The sequence below is a fragment of the Rattus norvegicus genome, chromosome 12, assembly GCF_021556685.1.
Source record: "Rattus norvegicus strain SHRSP/BbbUtx chromosome 12, alternate assembly SHRSP_T2T, whole genome shotgun sequence".
NCBI classification, from domain to species: Eukaryota; Metazoa; Chordata; class Mammalia; order Rodentia; family Muridae; genus Rattus; species Rattus norvegicus.
Window position 1 is genome coordinate 47929666 of NC_141545.1, and position 18104 is coordinate 47947769.

The 18104-nt window shown below is 45.2% G+C and overlaps 1 protein-coding gene across 7 annotated transcripts in view; it reads left to right on the forward strand.

The window, feature by feature from the left end:
• The window catches only part of Bicdl1 (BICD family like cargo adaptor 1), an 88305-nt gene that overhangs the window by 19002 nt on the left and 51199 nt on the right, over positions 1–18104 (forward strand).

Below are 18104 nucleotides of genomic sequence, written 5' to 3' on the forward strand. Positions count from 1 at the left end.
GCTTCCTAGGCAAGCGCTCTACCACTGAGCTAAATCTCCAACCCCCTAACTTTGTTTTTTAAGAGAGAGAGTGGGCCTAGGTTCTAGCACACTGAGCCTAAAATTTGGAGTTTGTGTAGCTCAAAAGTCAAATGATTTTTGTATGGATAGAGCCTAGTGTTGCTAGATTTTACCTGATAAACTCGCATTTTATCTTTTTTTTTTTTTAAAGATTTATTTATTTACTTTATGTATGTGAATACACTGCAGCTGTCTTCAGACACACCAGAAGAGGGCATCGGATCCCATTACAGATGGTTGTGAGCCACCACGTGGTTGCTGGGAATTGAACTCAGGACCCCTGGAAGAGCAGTCAGTGCTCTTAACCTCTGAGCCATCTCTCCAGCCCTGCATTTTATCTTTTTGAAGTTGAAATGTGGACTTCCTTGTCTCTTGTTTAAAAAAAAAAAAATTAGTCAATTAGAAAGGTAAAACCAGTTAAGTGCCTGCCTGTGCTGCTGTGAGGTGGCTCCTGTGACCTCTCGTCCCTGGCATTTGGGTTTAAATGGCAGAAGGTTTGCAGGCAGAGGAAAATAAGTGACACCACCAGCAAACTACGTGCTGTTTTGTCATCTGTGCCACCAGGTAGCTGGTTCCAGTCATAAAATACTTGCCACATTGAAAAATAAAACAGTATCTTTGAATAAATACAATCTGTAGAAAAGCAAGTGCTTTTTTTTGATGTGCGAGTCCTATCTTTGCTGATTTTCTTTAGAGTCTGGGGCTTAGTTCAGAGCGCTAAGAACATTTAACATCCAGGCTAGTGGCTTTTCATACTTGTACTCTTTAAATGTTGGAGTGCTTTGAAAACATTACAGAAACAGACATCATGGACTCAGACCCGTGCGCACATCCACTTAACACCATGAAGAGCTGAGCTGTGCCCGCGGAGAGACACTGGCCTGCAGCCTGTCTCACCATCTCTGTTAACTAGGGAGGCTTTCGTAGGTAGGCTGTGGAAAAACCAGTTGCACCTGTAACTACTTATTAAAATCGAATTAAGTACTCAAAATCAAAATTAAACCCACAAGGATCACTACTGACTGGCACTATTCTTACCCTTAGATTTTAAGTTATTGCTGAAAGATCTGTTTTTGTTGCGGTTGTAAGTTTAAATGTGTTTTGATTTTCGGTTATTTTGCATTGGTGTAAGATTGCTTTACCTGTCCTGTTTGTTGGAACATCTCAGCAGATTTACCCTACTTTCTACCGTATAATGAAGAAAAACATTGCTTAAATTCGTGGTTCTCTGGAGCTCCTGATCTCCAGGGATGCTCAGTAAGCACTGAGGATACCTGAAGGCATCTGATGGCTTCCCCCGGTTTCAGTTTCACCCTGAGTGTTTCTCTTAGGAGGGTCTATGTGATAGCTTATTTGGAGAGATGGATAGGTTCTCAGCTGATATTATAGAAAAGCATGGCTTGTGTGTCACTAACCTACTCATACTAACCTAATACTAACCCATCACTAACCCATCACTACCCTATTACTAGTAAAGCAAGCAGCCTTGGGGAGCGGAATGATTGCAGAAGTGTGTGGTCCCAGCCTTTTGCTCTGCCAGTGGGACTCTATTATACAGGTAAAATAAGCCACCTCTGTGGGAATAAATAATACGGATTAAGGAGGGGGAAGACAGGGATTCCATTCAGTACCTGCAGACGAGTCACTCTAGTTATGGCTTTGTCAGTTAATGACAGCGTCACTGCAGCATATAAACCCTGAGTCTGTCAGGCATCCTCTGGGGTGCAGGTACAGTTCAGGTAATGATTCAGCCATCTAGCCATCTCCTTCTGTCTTGGAGACGTGTTCTCCGTGGGTTGTTCTCCAATACACAGCAGAGGGGAAAGCCTGGAAGATGTCTCTGGACCATACAGGGAAATCGGGTGTCTGGGTTTTTTTGCTTGGATGTCAGAGCTCAGGACAGGGGCACATTTAGTTCCTGCAGGAGCCGGATGTACAGGCCAGTTTTGTGCCCAGGAGAAGGGCTGGAGAGGCAGACAACCCTCAGTGAGTCTCAGCAGAGAGGATCCTGGACTGGGGTTTTTCTGGAGTTGAGTGGCTATGACTCTTCTAGTTGGGTGCCATTCCAAGGCGCCAGTGGCTGTACCAAGATTGCAGAATTTGTTGTGTTGTGGGGTTTGTTGTTGTCATTGGTATTTTTCTCCCCCTCCCCCCTTCAGAGCTGCGCTAACCCTGACCCTAACGCTAACCAGGGCCTTGCACTTGCTAGGCAAGTCCTCCTGCACTGAGCTAAAGCCCAACTCTGTGGTGGGTTGGGTTTTTGGGAATGGGGTGGGGGGATGGGTTGTGTTTTTTTTTTTTTTTTTTTTCTTCTACTATTTTATCCCAAATAGGGAAACTTAGTCTTTTTCTATCAGGTACTATCTCTGATAATGAGAGAAATTGTTCTGAAATTGATCCTTACACCAACCCAACCTACCCCTGCCTAGGGTGTTTTTCAGATTGCGTTATGACAAGGTAAATGCATTCATGCTTAAGTTAAGCAAGATGACAGAACAGATAAACACTGATTCCAACCTTTTTTCAAACTTTTCCCCCAACAATTTACTTGATTTTATGTGCATTGGTGGTTTTGCCTGCATTCGTGTCTGTGAAGGGGGTTGGATCTCCTGGAACTAGAGTCAGAGACAGTTGTGAGCTGCCAGGCAGGTGCTGGGACTTGAACCCAGATCCTCTGGAAGAACTGCTGAGCCATCTCTCCAGTTCCCAAATACTGATTTTAGTGGCTTCACATAATGAAAATTTATTTCTCATTTTGGTAAAGTATTCTGTTTAACCTAAAGGGAAACTTGTTGGTATTCTGTCTAAGCTCCACCCCCACAGCTACCTGACAATAGCTACGTATGCTCCGCCCCACAGTTGCCTAGCAACAGCCAGCTGTGCCTGACTATAAATGGGGCTGCTTGCCACCTCTCCCTCTTCTCTTGCTTTCTCTTATTCTTTCTCTTCTTTTTTTTTTTTTTTTTTGGTTCTTTTTTTCGGAGCTGGGGACCGAACCCAGGGCCTTGCGCTTCCTAGGTAAGCGCTCTACCACTGAGCTAAATCCCCAGCCCTATTCTTTCTCTTCTTGTTCCCTCTTTGTCCCTGTCCCCTCTCTCCCCACCACCACCCCCCCCTTTCCCTCCCATGGCCAGCTTTTCCTCTCTTCCTCTCTTCTTCTCTCATTAAACCTCTCCATGTGGAACATGTTGGTTTGGTGTACTTTGTCAGGGTGGGGGCCGAGATTTAAACCTTAGCATTGGTTCTCACATTACTAACACTGTATTTTAAAGGAAAGCATTGACTTGGGAAACAAGAACTGGGTTTTCAGCCTGCGTGCTCTGTTCTGATTCTGGGTGACTCTGCGTCTCAGTTTCTGTGTGAGTCAAATGAGGAGGGTGAGCTGGCTCGCTCGCTCTCTGACCCTCTGTCTGTGTGTGCGATCTCTATGAGAAAGAAAGTTCTTGGGGAAAACACACAGGATGTGGTACATTGCGAATCCTGGGGCCTTGTGCTGCAGGTAGAAAATATTCCTCCTTTGGAACAGTAGAGCTTTTTCGGTAGGTAGCCTGACAAAATTTTTTTTCCATTGTGAGCAAAATACATAAGGTACTTTCCATGCATACCATCAATGATATCAGGAGTGGGGTGTTTACGTGCTTTTCCCAGCTAAAACTGGGCATCGTAGAACCAGTATTGCACAAGAACCAGGGTTGCATGAGGCTGCCATTCTCCAGCTTCCTATAAACACGTCAGTCCCACATTGTCCAATGGGATTAGTTGCATTTTGGCTCCATGTTCAGAATCGGGAGAATTCCCCCTACACACCTAGTCATTGGTTGCTAGGTTACAGCTTTTTACATTGTCCCAGTCTGCTGATGTTGCTGTGGATACCAGTGATATGATATGATAGATCTCTTTCTATGACACTGCTCTGATAAGGCTCAGAGTACAAACCATGTACTTGTGATGTCAGAGATGTTAAGGTGTAAGTCCTTCTCATTATATCCTTCAGTCGACAGATACAGGTTCCATATTTTGTAATAGTGTCTGAATTTAAGAAATGATACATTAGCTGAATGCTGGACATAACCCATCGATTAAAACCTGATTTGCATACGATTCAGAAACAAAAGTAGCATAATACGAATGAGACCTGCTATCTGGTGTTAGCTCAGGATCCACACAAGCCAACTTGACACCTCCTGACTAAGGCCAAACGTGAAATATAACCATGATGCTTGATAGCACCTTAGAGGTAGGGGAAATCGGGGTGCTCTCTATACAGTTATTTTATAAGTTTGTCATGTGTATGCATGTTGGCCTGTGTAGGTTTATATATACCATGTGTGTGCATAACCCACGCACCCAGTATGTCCGAATCCCTAGTACTGGAGTTGTAGGCAGTCATAAACCGTCTCAGTAGTGTCAGGAACTGAATCTAGGTCCCCCACAAGAGTAGTAAGTGCTCTTGACCTCTGAGCCGTCTTTCCAGCCCCTTCTGTCAGATTGGCTTTGGAAACAGTAAAGCCTGCGTTCAGAATCTCACTGCCACCAGTGCCACGTGGTTACGTTTGCTTTCAAGCCAAGTTCTGGGCCTGAAGGCAGAGACTGCGTCTAACTGGAAACTGCGTTGCTTGCTTTGGGGATTTTTGTTTGAGCTGTGGTTAGTGCTTCATCCCACACTGTGAGAGAAAGGGTTTTCCTTGTGTAGCCCTATCTGGCCCGAAACTCACTGTATAGACCAGGCTGGACCTAAACTCAGAGATTGCGTCTAAGAACTGCCGTTCCAGGTGTAAGCTGCTGCTCCCCTGGACAAGTCTCATTCCCAGCGGTGTGCGGCGCCATGCACATACCCAGTTGGCAGACATTTAGGAAAAGGCTTATCGATCTGCTCTGAAGCCTGGAAGAACTGCCATTCTGACTCGAGATTTCAAGATGGTAGGTCTGGCAAGCATGCCACCAAGACTGAGGGCCCAGGTTCTAATCTCAGCAATCATGTGGTAAAGGGGAGAGCTGGTTTCTGCTAGTGTCGCCCAATCTCCACACTTGTTCTGTGGCATACGTTCCTCTCCCGGATGTTTAGGTAGAGCCCCTAGGAATTGTAGTGGATAAGGGACAGTGTTAACTCAGGATAGCTGGTCTGACCCTTTTTGAGCTCACAGTTAAAAAGACACAGGTAAGGCGTCAAAGGACGGGACTCACCGACAGTCAGAGCCTGTGGAGCTGCTATTACAAGTAATGGTTAAAAAACAAAGCAAAACAAACTTGCGAGAAGCCGGGCTAACCCTCTGTGATAGATACGACTCTGTTCTGAGCAGTGGTGCTTGTTGTGTGGTCTGTGTAGTGACGACTGAGGACAGGCCGGCACACGTGAGTTGCTGAAGAAGAACAGGAGCCCTTTAGAGAGCGCTACAGTCAAGTCCCCCTGAGTCATTTACTTTGACCTATTCTGAGAAATAATTGACTGATTCCTCAAAACCAAACTGAAATTAAGCATAGCATAAAATTGCAGCCAGTCTTTTGAAATTATCCTGTCTCCAAACTGGCAAGATTTTAATTAGAAAGACATTCTTTCCATGGGATGTTACTTTCTTAAAGTGAGGAGTTGTCTACCTAATAGAATCCTTCTTGTTTGAAAAAGGCACACAGACACAGGCACACACATTTTTTCAAGAAATTCTTGCCTCGGGGTTGGGGATTTAGCTCAGTGGTAGGGCGCTTGCCTAGCAAGCGCAAGGCCCTGGGTTCGGTCCCCAGCTCTGGGAAAAAAAAAATTCTTGTCTCATATATTACATCCTCATCAACCAGAGTTTCCCCTCTCTCCTCTCCTCAGTCCCTCACCCCAGCTGCCTCTCTCTCCCAGATCTTCCTCCACTCCTCCTCTTCCCTTCAGAAAAGAGCAGGCCTCCTAGGGGCATCAACCAAACCTGACAGGGTAAGTTGCAATAACAAGGCAGGCCTCATGGAGGCTGGATGAACCAACCAAGCAAGGAGGAGGAGAAGGGTCACAAAGCAGACAACAGAGTCAGACAGTCCTGCTCCTACTCTTAGGAGTCCTTCAAGAAGAACAAGCTACACGACCATAGCAGTGCAAGGGGCCTAGGCAGACCCATGCAGCTCCCTCACTGTGTCCTCCCGTGCCCCTAAGTGTGCACACACACACACATAGACACTTTTAACCGTAAATGGGAGAAGAAAAACCCTCAAAGTCAGAGAAAGTGAGAAAGCAGAAACTGTCTGCCCTTCCTTTCCCTTCTCTCCATCCTAAAGTTCTGCCCTTTGCCTTTTCCTGCTGTGGAAAACCTTTCTGGAACCTCCAAAGAGCCGGGAGGGTGGTCTCCATTGCATAACAGGAAGGGCCTCTGCCATCTGGCCTTGACATTCATTTCCAGCTCTGTCTTTTACCACCAGTTTATTTGTGCCTGTGTGTCAGCCAGGGTAGCTACTTCCTGTGAGAGCCGGTGCTTTCCATCTGCCACTGTCCCCTCCCACTGCCACTCGCTGTCATTTTCCTAGACCCATGAGGCCAAACCCAGTTGCCACCACTTCCTTCATGAGCCTTTGGGTCTTGTTTGCTTGCGTGTTTCACATTTGACACAGGATCTCTGATGGTCTGGGCTGACCTGGGACTCACCGTGTAGCCCGGGTTGGTCTGAACTCAGCAGCCTCCTGGCTCTGCCATCCATGCACTAGGATTTCACAGACGCCATATTTCTTCCTCCACTTTTAATCCCTCCTCCTAGTGGCAGACGGTGCTCAAGTACCTTCTTTGTTTGTACGTTCTCTCTAGTATGGTTAATTTACTCCTTGATTTATGTGGTCAGGATGTGCTCTCAAGGGCACTTCCTACAGAGGGCGGAACACCTTTTCTGGAGTTTAGTGTGTATCAGAACTAGACCTGAGGGGAAGCGTGTATTGCATAGCTTCGTGGGTCAGGTATGTAGCACATGTGACCGTTTACTAAAGCCGTTTACATACCACAGAAGTAAGACTTGTTTTCTTTCCTACATACTCACTGCTGCTAAATTCCTTCACCAGTGACTAGATCATTGGTTCCTAGTCCTTCGGGAGTACATATAGCAACTACTTATCCCAAAGGATCCAGGACTTAGAAATTGGACGCAGTGGGGCTAGAGAGATGGCTCTGCAGTCAAGAGCGCTGGCTGCTCTTCCAGAAATGCTGAATTCGGTCTCTAGCAACTATGTGGTGGCTCACAAACCATCTGTAAAAGAATCTGATGCCCTCTTTTGGCATGCAGGCACACATGCATACACACATGCAGAACAATCATACCTAAAAAGCAAGGAAACAAATACACAGAATTTAAAAATTGGACACCTGAAATACATGCAAGCTCTCTGGTGTAGTCGAGTGTGCCCGTGGTCCCAGACTTGGCTGGGGGGGTTGGCGCAGGGGCAGAGGCAGAGGCAGGGGGATCACTCCAAGTTCCTGGCAGGCAGAACTCTGTGATGACAGTCTGTCTCAAAGCCAAACAGCCAAAAGCAGTAAGAACATGAACTTGGAGATGGAGCCTGGGCCCTGTGCGGGTTAGGCAAGCGCCGTGTCACTGAGTAAGTCCCCACCTGTAAAGTCATGTGAAGACTAAATGAAGACGTCAAACTTTGACCCTATCATAGTTGCTCAGTTAACAACAGCTGGTGTAAGTAGCAGTGTGATTTAACAGAAATTGCGTATTCTGAGGTTGATATCTCATCTTCGCTCAGCAGCAGTACCTGAGCGGACAAATGATACCGGGTCCCCCTGAGTGAGGCAAGAGGTCTTCCCCGAGAAGACCTAGGCACCAGGGCTTTCTAAACCAGTTGATTAATAAGTGTATCCAAGGATGAGTGTTACTATTCTAAGGTGACCCCAGATCTGGAGACAGCTGTTCTTGCCTAATTTAGGATCAGCAGCTGATACTAAGGTATCTCTGTTCCTTCCTCAGTAAGGGATAAAGCAGACTTGCCTTCATTCCTGGTTAGACTTCTCCCACATCACTGGACCCTCAGACAAGCCTTTCCTTTTCCTCGGTAGCGCAGGAGGTCACGTGCAATGAAAGCAAAGCCCTTGACCCTTGTTAAAGTCAGGGCACATTGCACGCAGCACTCGCTCTCTAGGAAGCATTCTGGCACCCAGAAATGGGGCTAGATGAATCTTGGTTTATTTTGGCCCCATCGATTGGTAACTGTGTCCGTTGCAGTTTGGGGAGTTTGAAAATGCATACTTGATTCAGCTGAAGAAATAAGGATTATAAAACAAAAGACAGGACCTCGCACAGCTGTCAGGGAGTCAGAGCTGCACACTGTCCTTAAGCCCTGTAACTTCAGACAGTGGTGCAGTTATCGCTCTAACCGTGCTAACTGTTAAAGCGTCAGGACTGGAGGGACACACTGTCAAGGCCCCTCTGTATCTGCAGTGCCAGTGTCCTGGACTCGGAAATTACAAAACGTGATGACTGAGAAAGCAGAAAGATTTCAATGTGGCTGATGTCCTAAATAACTAACATTTGTAGATTTATTTTATTTTTTTAAAGATGTATTTTATTTATGTATGTGAGATTTATCTATTTTACATATGTGAGTACACGGTCACTATCTTCAGTCACTCCAGAAGAGGGCATGGGATACCATTACAGATGGTTGTGAGCCACCATGTGGGTGCTGGGAATTGAACTCAGGACCTCTGGAAGAGCAGTCAGTGCTCTGAACCGCTGAGCCATCTCTCCAGCCCTCCATTTGTGGATTTATAACATTAGTGCTCAATGATTAATTAAATGATGCTACACATCATTTTAATGGCATAGCCTTTCGTTTTTGTTGTGTGAGAGTCATGGTCAAAGTCATCCAATGTTATAAAACCCAGAGACAAGCATAGTAGCACCTTGGAGTTTGGTTAGAGCAAATACAGACTAAGCAATAGAATAGGTTTGAAGGACAGCTGAAAAGAACAGGCACTGGGATGGTAACAGGAGAAGTAAGCTACGTCAGTCAGACCATGTAAGTATAGTGTAATTCATCCTTTTTCTCCCTGGTCCATCCTCAGGGGACCCACAGGCAATGAAATAACCATCACCAGTGAGAACCCTAGGAGCAGGTTTCAATCCCTTCCTCCGTCCCCCTCCCCCCTCCCTCCCTCCCCCACTACCTCCCTCCCTTCCTCCCTTCCTTCCTCCTTCCTCTCCCCCTCTCTGTTTCACCCCTTCTGAGTCGTACAAAGATACAATGTTAAGATCCGTTCCACAAGTGGCCATGCCCATAATCCCAGATCTTAGGTGTTAAAGCCAGGAGGGTGAGGAAGGAGTTCAGGGTAGCGGTGTTTTTGAGTGAGAATGGTCCCCGTAGACTCCAGTATTTGTGACCTTGATTCTGCAGTTGGTGGGGCTGCTTAGGAAGGATGGATTAGAAGTGTGGCCTTGATGTAGGAACTGTGTCACTGAGGTGGCCTGTGACGTTTCAAAAGACTCACCCATTCACAGTGCCTCTGTGTCTCGTGGTTGTGGATCAAGGTCTACTTCAGCTGTCCCCTTGCTCCACCGTCGTGAGCTCTGACCTCTGAAACAGGAAGCCAAATGAAACGCTTTCTTTTATAAGTTGTCTTGGTCGGTCGTGGTATTCCTTCAAAGCAGTAGAAAAGGCACCCATGGCTAGGGAGCAAGTTGGAGACTAGCCTGGGCCACATGACATCTCATCTCAAAGTGGAACAGAAGTGAGAACAGAACACCATGGGTACACACAGAATGTACCATGGAGCCCTCGGCCTTGTTCTGACGTGTGCTGGGGATGGCATAGCTATCAATGCTCCTGAGGTTAGCACCATTTCCTCACTTCAGCAGGTTGGACAAGTTCCTTTGGTTTCATTCTATAGAACACAGACTGACTGTGATTATTAAAATAAGTGTTCTTTGTCATTTTAACTTGGTTTCTATCAATGAATTATGCAGAAAAAGATGGATCTTTTTAGAATGTTCAAGTGTTTAGTGCACCTCTTTTCAAAGAGTGCCCTTTATAGCATTGGTCAGAGGCAATTGTCTCAGAATAAAAGGTACTATGGTTGAATGAATCCAGGAAACATTTAATATTCTGCCTCTCTCTTGGAGATTCGCAGTGCGTGTTATTAATTTACAAAGAACTTTTATAAGCCAGTGTTTTCATTATTACCCCAGAATTATTTTGTTGTTGCCAATACCCACTAATCTGAGTGTTTTCCCAAGCTATATGGGAAATAATTGAGAAATAAAAGCTGAATTAATACGTGTGCATTATAAAGTGATTACTGCCATCAAATTCATTAGCACATTCATCGTCACATTTAGCTACTATTTGTGTTGTGGATGTGAGAAAAGAATACTTTAGATCTACCCTCTTAGAAAATTTCAAATAAACAATATTGTATTATTAGCTGTATTTTTTAAACAACAGGAACAGAACACAGTCCTGGAATCATAGCTAAATGCCAAGCGAACAGAACTAAAAACAGGAAGGGGGAGTACAGGTTGTTATCAATGCTGGCACACGAGAGGAAAGCTCAAAACCCTTCTTAAAGCGTGAGACCCACCAAGAGAGGAGCTGACGAATGTCTGCGTGTGCTTTCTGAAGGGTGGGCAGATGCCGCAGTGTGGGACGGGAGTAGCCTCCCAGGAGTTGTGTGCTCTAAGGTTTACAGAGCTCTGGTCTCTGTGAGCAGGACTCAGGTAGGAAAGTAAATACTGCTCTCTTTACAAAAGAGGAGCCACTTGCCCAGAGTCTTGTGGCATGAATCCTATGCTGTAAAGTGGGAGATCTGAGCCTCGAGCTTTAGCCTCCAAGTCCAGGACGTGAGCTCACCTACAGTGACTGAAGGCCTCTTCTACAGAAGGAGACACTTCTCCTCCTTTCTCCTTTCCCTGAGAAGCACATTACATTCCTTCCAAGTTTTTTGTCTTCACTACGTCCCAGAGCAAGAGCGCTCTTCAAGTGGTCTAGGTATAGCAGATGTCACCGTTATCTCTAGGCTCCTGTTGGTCTGAGAGGTTTGTAATCTTTGGGCTTGACTATATTTCAAATTTCTTTTACAAATCACATTTCTGAGCCTGTATCAGAACCTTCTTTGATTTTGGTTTTGGTTAAGGACAGGCTACAGCTATAGGCAAGAAGGCACCACGAGAAAGCAACCAGGCAAGTTCAGAAACTGGAGCTGGCCCAGGTTTTCAGCATGTCATTGGCACAGAAATGGTGGAGCTCAATCCATACCTAAGAATCCAGACACAGTGCAGGGTAAGGAGCAGGACACAGAGATGGAACCCTAACTGGGATGGATCTGTCATACTTTCTCCTCAGATTTTATTCTAAAAATGCTCAGACTGGTGCTGGTGTTGCACAGTTGAATAATCCTAGTGCGTGGAAGGCCAAAGCAGAGAATCAGGAGCTTGAGATCAACCTGGCAACTGTCTCAACAAGGAGAAACCATTAAATTTAAAAGAACTATTCAGAGAGCACCTCCTGAGTTTTATAGATAGCCTGGCATATAGTCATCCTCAACCCTGACTTTAGACATTTCAGTGTAAATTGAGGGCATCGTACACGTCCCAAGTAGGCTTTTTAAAACGAAGATCAGTGCCTGAGTACCAGGGTGTGTCTCATTAGGGTTCATAGTCTCCTCTTGTTTGTGAACTTCACTTTGTGTTCTAGCCACATAATAGACACTCGTTAAACACCTATTGGATATGAGAGGGGAGACAGGGATCTGTACTTTTATGAAAGTCTGAAAAGTCAGTGTTTGAAAAGACAGGTTCATGCCTGCTGTCCTGTCAGCCTCAAAGTAAAATTCATCCGTCATAGCTTCCCTTCCCTCTAGCCATTGTGTGTACACAGAACCCCACATACATACCTGTGGCCATTGCATGTACACAGGACCCCACAAATACATACCTGTGGCTATTGCATATACACAGGACCCCACACATACATACCTGTGGCCATTGCATGTACACAGGACCCCACAAATACATACCTGTGGCTATTGCATGTACACAGGACCCCACACATACATACCTGTGGCTATTGCATGTACACAGGACCCCACACATACATACCTGGGGCCATTGCATGTACACAGGACCCCACACATACATACCTGTGGCCATTGCATGTACACAGGACCCCACACATATATACCTGTGGCAAACATTCCGTTCTCAGAGGGGAGGATCCCATTCTCAGAAGCTAGGCAGGAAGAGTCTTAGGAGGCCAAAATCAGTTTGTTTCCTCTTCCTAGTAATGATGGATTTGGAATAATTCTGTGATGGCAGAAAAAGGGGCAGCTGCCTGTGACTGAGAGAGAGATTTGCCTTGTTTTTGTGTAGCCTACGCTGGCCTTAGCTTTCCCTCTTCAGCCTCTTGAGTATGTGTTACACATGTGATATCCCACACTCAGCTAAATGGGAGAGAGGGGTTAAAGTCAAGCTTGGGGGTTTGACTCAGGTATGCCATGGCCTTGCCAAGCTGCCACCATCACAGCCCTGTCACTTACAGACTGATATAATGAACCAGCAGTTCCTGTCTGACCAGACTTTCCCGTTTGCCAAGGCCCTCAATTGGGCTCCATTCCCGCACACAGTGGGGTGTTTCGTTTTCTGAGCACATTATCATGGGCTCAGTAATACGAAGCTTTGAGAGATTTTGTCTTCTTTCTTTTTTTAAACTAACCTTTTATTATTACAAAACGGTACCTGTACATTGAGGAAAGAGTGAAGGAGAAATCCAGTCGTGTAATTTAAAAATAAAGTCCTGTTTCCACCTTCTAGGTGAAGATCATCACTGGGAAGAATGGAGTCGGTATCTAGGGACCCTCTCAGCACATACAAATATGTCTGTACCTTTTTTGTTAAGACAAACCCATTTAAAATATTAAGAGATTTTTGAAGAGGAGATGTGGTGTATATTCCAGGCTGGTCTGGACCTCAGACTGAACATCTCAGGCTTCTGAGTCGCAGTTATATCGCCAAGCCTGGCCTTAAAATTCTGTAATAGGGGGTTGGGGATTTAGCTCAGTGGTAGAGCACTTGCCTAGCAAGTGCAAGGCCCTGGGTTCGGTCCCCAGCTCCGAAAAAAAGAAAAAAGAAAAAAAAATTCTGTAATAGGCTGCACAAACTATGTATTAATGCATTTTAAAACATATTTACACTTTACAGTTTAGTAATTTTTTTAATATAGAAATTCCAATCTCATTCATCTTTCTCCCAAATGACCTCAAAAGATGCCTTTTCTCGTCGGCCTACAAACCAGCTTCCTGTCCTTCACTCTGTGTTATGTCTGGTCCCTCAGGGGTTATGGGAGTTCAGTCTTGTTCTGTTCTGACAGCGAGTTGAAAGACCTGGGCCAGTTTTCCTGCAGACAGCACCAGCTTTTGCGTTTGCCTGGCCGCTTTCTCATAGTGGGCTCACCGGCTACTCCTGGGCTCTTGTCAGCTGGAGAGCACATAGGAAAGTTAAGTGGATTTGGGCTAAGCATCTCTGGCTACAGATTTACACTTCTAATGTCTGGCATAGCAGATGACAAAGGGCTTTCTCCCTCGATCTTGGATCAGCCCTGGACAGTGATGTTACGACGCCTTCCCTAGTTATCCTCCATTTTTCCTGAGTTGGACAAGATAGGGAATTAATTAGCTTTTGAAACTTTCTCCTAAAAATCGTATATCACCAACGACATTTTTACATGTTAACTGTTGGGTCTGGTTTTGGTCTCTAGAGCTTGTGCTCTGGTGTTAGGAAATGAACCAGTGCTCATTGTAGGATGATGGGAATTCGCTTTATCTATGAAGTGGGGGGAGTGGCGACTGTAGTGAGATCTGCTGTCAGTGGAAAGGACAAACTAAAAACTGGTTTTTATGAAAAGGCAGTATTTAATGAAGACGGACCTTAGAGCCCACAGATGCAATTAAGGTCATTTGAGAGTAACTCAAGAAGGCATGACTGGACATATTTTTAACTCAAATTATGATTCTAAAATTAACTCAACACAAAGGGGTTTGCGAGCCGCTGTCTGGCACCGGTTCTTCTTTCTCAGGTGGAGCAGCACTGAGCTTGGACAGACACCTGGATAGCTGATTGCTGGACAGGGTAGGCAGGGCCTCTTACCTCCTGTTTGTGAGGTAAGACCTTCTAGACACTCTGAAATTCCATTATTAGGATTTGGCTTCACTCACCAATTCCTTGCAAAGGGGTGTAGGGTCCGCAAACTTTTGTTACTTATTACCTCACCTTTGCAGAAGGTCAAGGGTCAGCACGGCTTTACTGAGCCCCGTGCTTGGGGTTTCACAGCAAGGAAGCCAAGGGAGCTCAAGGTCTCCAAAGCTCATAGCTGGTTGTGTCCTTATCTGCAGGGCTCACACCCCTGCCTCCCAGAGGCGCTCCTGAGACACCGGCAGGCAGGTCACAGCACAGCCGTGGCTCCCTCCAGGCCAGCAAGAGCAGGGCTCCGTCCCATTTCCAGCACCGCAGTGTCTGTCATCTGGCAACATTTATTTAGATCCCCAACTGCATTGCCCCTGTGTGGATCCCAGAGTTCTTACCGTCTGTGGAGAACTGCGTCTCCGGTGGGTTGTCACTGTGTTAGTGCTGTGGAATTAGATAACAGTGACATCTTCCCCGCTGAAAAGGTGTCGCCTGCCTCCCATGTGCTGTGCCACATGCTTTCTCTCCTTTGATCACACATCAGCCCCTGTGTGCATGAAGTCACCTCCTATTTCTTCACAGTGCAATGGATGCGTCTCAGAGATGGTGCTAAATGTATTACCCAGGGTCGTTAATACCGTGTAACACAGAAAAGAGACCTAAAATGTAGACGTACATGACATCATGTAACAAAATGCTACACTGAAGTCAAATACCCATATCACCACGAAGGGACAGACTGATCCCAGCTCTAGAGAAGTCGTCTCTATCAGTGCAGCCTTCTTTGTTCCCCCCCCCCCGGGACCTCAAATCTGCCTCGTAGTAACCATTCCTTGCCTTGCTTTCCTACTTAATCTTACCTGCCCAGAGTATACCCATAAATGATGTCATTTTGTTTGCCCAGCACGGAAGTTCACATAAGCAGAGTCACAGTGTACACATTCTCCTGTGGCTTCTTTCACTCACCATCTCATTGTTACAATTTGCCTTAACCGACCTCACATTCACGCATGGGTTAATTTACTTGCTTTGCTTCATTACATTCCACCGAGTGAATTTTAACAATTTATCTGATCTGCTGGCGGTGGTGGTTTGATTTTGGCTATTTAATACTATGCTGTAGTGTAAACAAGTCTTGAACATATACATACACATACACACACACGCACACACACACACACACACACACACACACACGCATACATACGTTCCTGTGCACTCACACATATTTCCATAGGGCAGATCTTAGGGGATTGCTAGGTATATAAATCAATTCCTAGCAGTAAAATTAATCAGACATTATAGCCGTGTAAAGTGACTGGAGAATCTCCTTGAAGATCATTCACAAAGTCTTTATTCAACTTAAAGCATCAGGGCCTCCTGTAGGCCTGGCTGGAACTCACCTTGGAGCCAACGTTGATCTTAACTTTCACTCCTTCTGCTCAACCTCCTGAGTGTTGGGATGTGACTGTGCCCCCACACTTGGTTTCTAATTCAGTCCTGTGCTGTGTAGAACAGTCTGTAGAGGCAAGATGTAGACAGCTCGCTGTTTCTTTGCACCAGGAGCCAGTGGCTCTATTTTTTTCTGGAAATGTATTTCATGTTGCTTACAACCCATTCTTTTGGGATTGTATAGTAATGGTGCCTAACTTCCTAGACAGAACTGTTGGCGAGTCTCACCATATAGAAATGCCATATATAAAATTCATCATGGAAAATCGTGTGATGCTATGACTCGTTTTGCATGACATGAGGACTCCGTTTCCTCCACTCGAGTGGAGGCTTTAGTCACTGAATGCTCGAACTTCCATGTTCCTGTGTTGTTACTGTTACCTCTGTCAGATGTGATCCTCGGGCTCTGTTTCTCATTCTGTGCAGAATAAGATAAGGGCTGTGCCTTACTCGGGTCGGGCGGACTCTGGCACCGCTGCCTGGCTGTGGTCACCTGTGTAATCGTTGTTGGGTGCTGCCGGTGCCGCGTTTGTCCTTGTGCTCGTGTGTTCGTACTCTGCTCTAGTGTTAAGCTTTCTGATGCACGTTTGCTTTGATTGATAATGTGTATTTCAACATAGGAGATGGCAGTTTACTTGAAAGCGATTCTTCGGGGTCTGAAACATTTACCCTGGCATCTAAATGAAGCCTGATCTGGAGGCTCTAAGATTTAATTTCTGCCTTTCTTGAGAATTCTCAGGCTTATAAGACTACAGTTCATTAATATTCTCTGTCATGGCATCCCAGATAGAGCAGAAGTTGACTGGCAGAGAAGAAGCAGAGATAAGATTAAATACAAGAGTTCTTAACAGTGAGACAGCACTTTATATCTGAGAGTGTTTGAAGACATTGGCTAACTTGCCTGCCAAAATCCTGAGAAAGTAGGAAGTGAGTTTTCACTTTGTGTTTAATAGCTGAGAATTAATCTTTTAATTGTTCTCCAGAAGTAAAGTTTGTGTGGAAACAACTTTATTTAAAATCACAAAGACATCCTTTGCAGCCTGTTTTACACAATGTATTTCTACTTAAAAGTTTCTAGGGCTGGAGAGATAGCTCAATGATTAAGCACACTGACTGTTCTTCCAAAGGACCCAGGTTCAGTTCCCAGCACCCACATAGTAGCTCAAAACTGTCTAACTGCAAGATCTGACACCCTCACACAGACACATATGCAGACAAAATACCAATGGACATAAAATAGAAACAAACTTTAAAAAAGTTTCTCCTCAACTCTGTGTGCTCTAAGAGACTCAGCCTTTGGCCTTTCCTTTTTCTCAGAAAACAGTTGAGTCAACATCAAAGCCATTGGTTTTCATTTCCACAAGACAAATCCATTAGGAAGTCTCCATTCTTGGAGAGACCGAAAACCAGAACAGATGATGGTGTGACAGTGTTCCTTGCCCCAGAAGGGCAGTCTGCAGTAGGCAGGCCGATGGCCCCTGGTTTCAAAGGCTTGGGAAAATGGAAGCCAGGTTGCTGACATGTTGCTCTTGTTCACTGTCATAATCACCGGCAGTCAGGAACAGAGCCCAGCGACAGGATTCCTCTGGATGCTCATTTCCCAGCAGTCCGTGCTCACCGCTCTGTGCTGAGAGAGCAAGCAAGCCACAGCCAACCTTTTCTCCCCAGCCAGAGAGAGCAGTGATAGCCATTTTGACTTTACCCTTACCACTAATTGGTTTTTAGGTAAGAGTTATTGTATTACTCTTTCAAAAATAGCAAATGACTTGCAAAATACCTCAGTTGTTGATGACCAAATACCAGTATTTTTTATTTCAACAATCCATTCTCCCTGCCCGCTTATCAGTGTTCCTTTTTCATTGTTAGTTTTCTGTAAATCATTCTTGTAAACTGACTTGTGAGTTTTCTGAATACTGGAGGATCATAGGATAATTTGAGATACCCTTTTCTTTGTAAAGCATATAAATTAATATTGTTTAGAGGAATTGGTTTACCATATTGGGAAAATTACCTGACGTTTTCCAAGGTCATCTGAATAGAAGGTTAATTAACCTAGCAAATATTTTGAGAATTTAATGAAAAAATGTCATGACGAACAGTGTGCTTGATAAATAATGATTCAGCTTGGGTCCAGAGAGCCTTGCAAAATTCTATCAGTAGGTTATTAAATTACATAAAGACCTGGGGGTAGGGCAGTGCTCATACACATCTGTTGTTTGTGGAGGTCAGAGGACAACCTTCAGTTACCATCCACCTTGTTTTGTTGTTTTGAAACCGGATCTCTCACTGACCTGGAATTTGCCGAGTAGGCTGGGTTGACTGGCCATCAGGTATCCACCTGTCTGCCTCCCCAGCACTGGGATTATAGACATGTGCTACCACACCCAGCACATCTTTCAGATCTATTTCATATAGTTGAGTATTTCCTGTGCCATGTATGACTCTGTACAATGCGTGTGC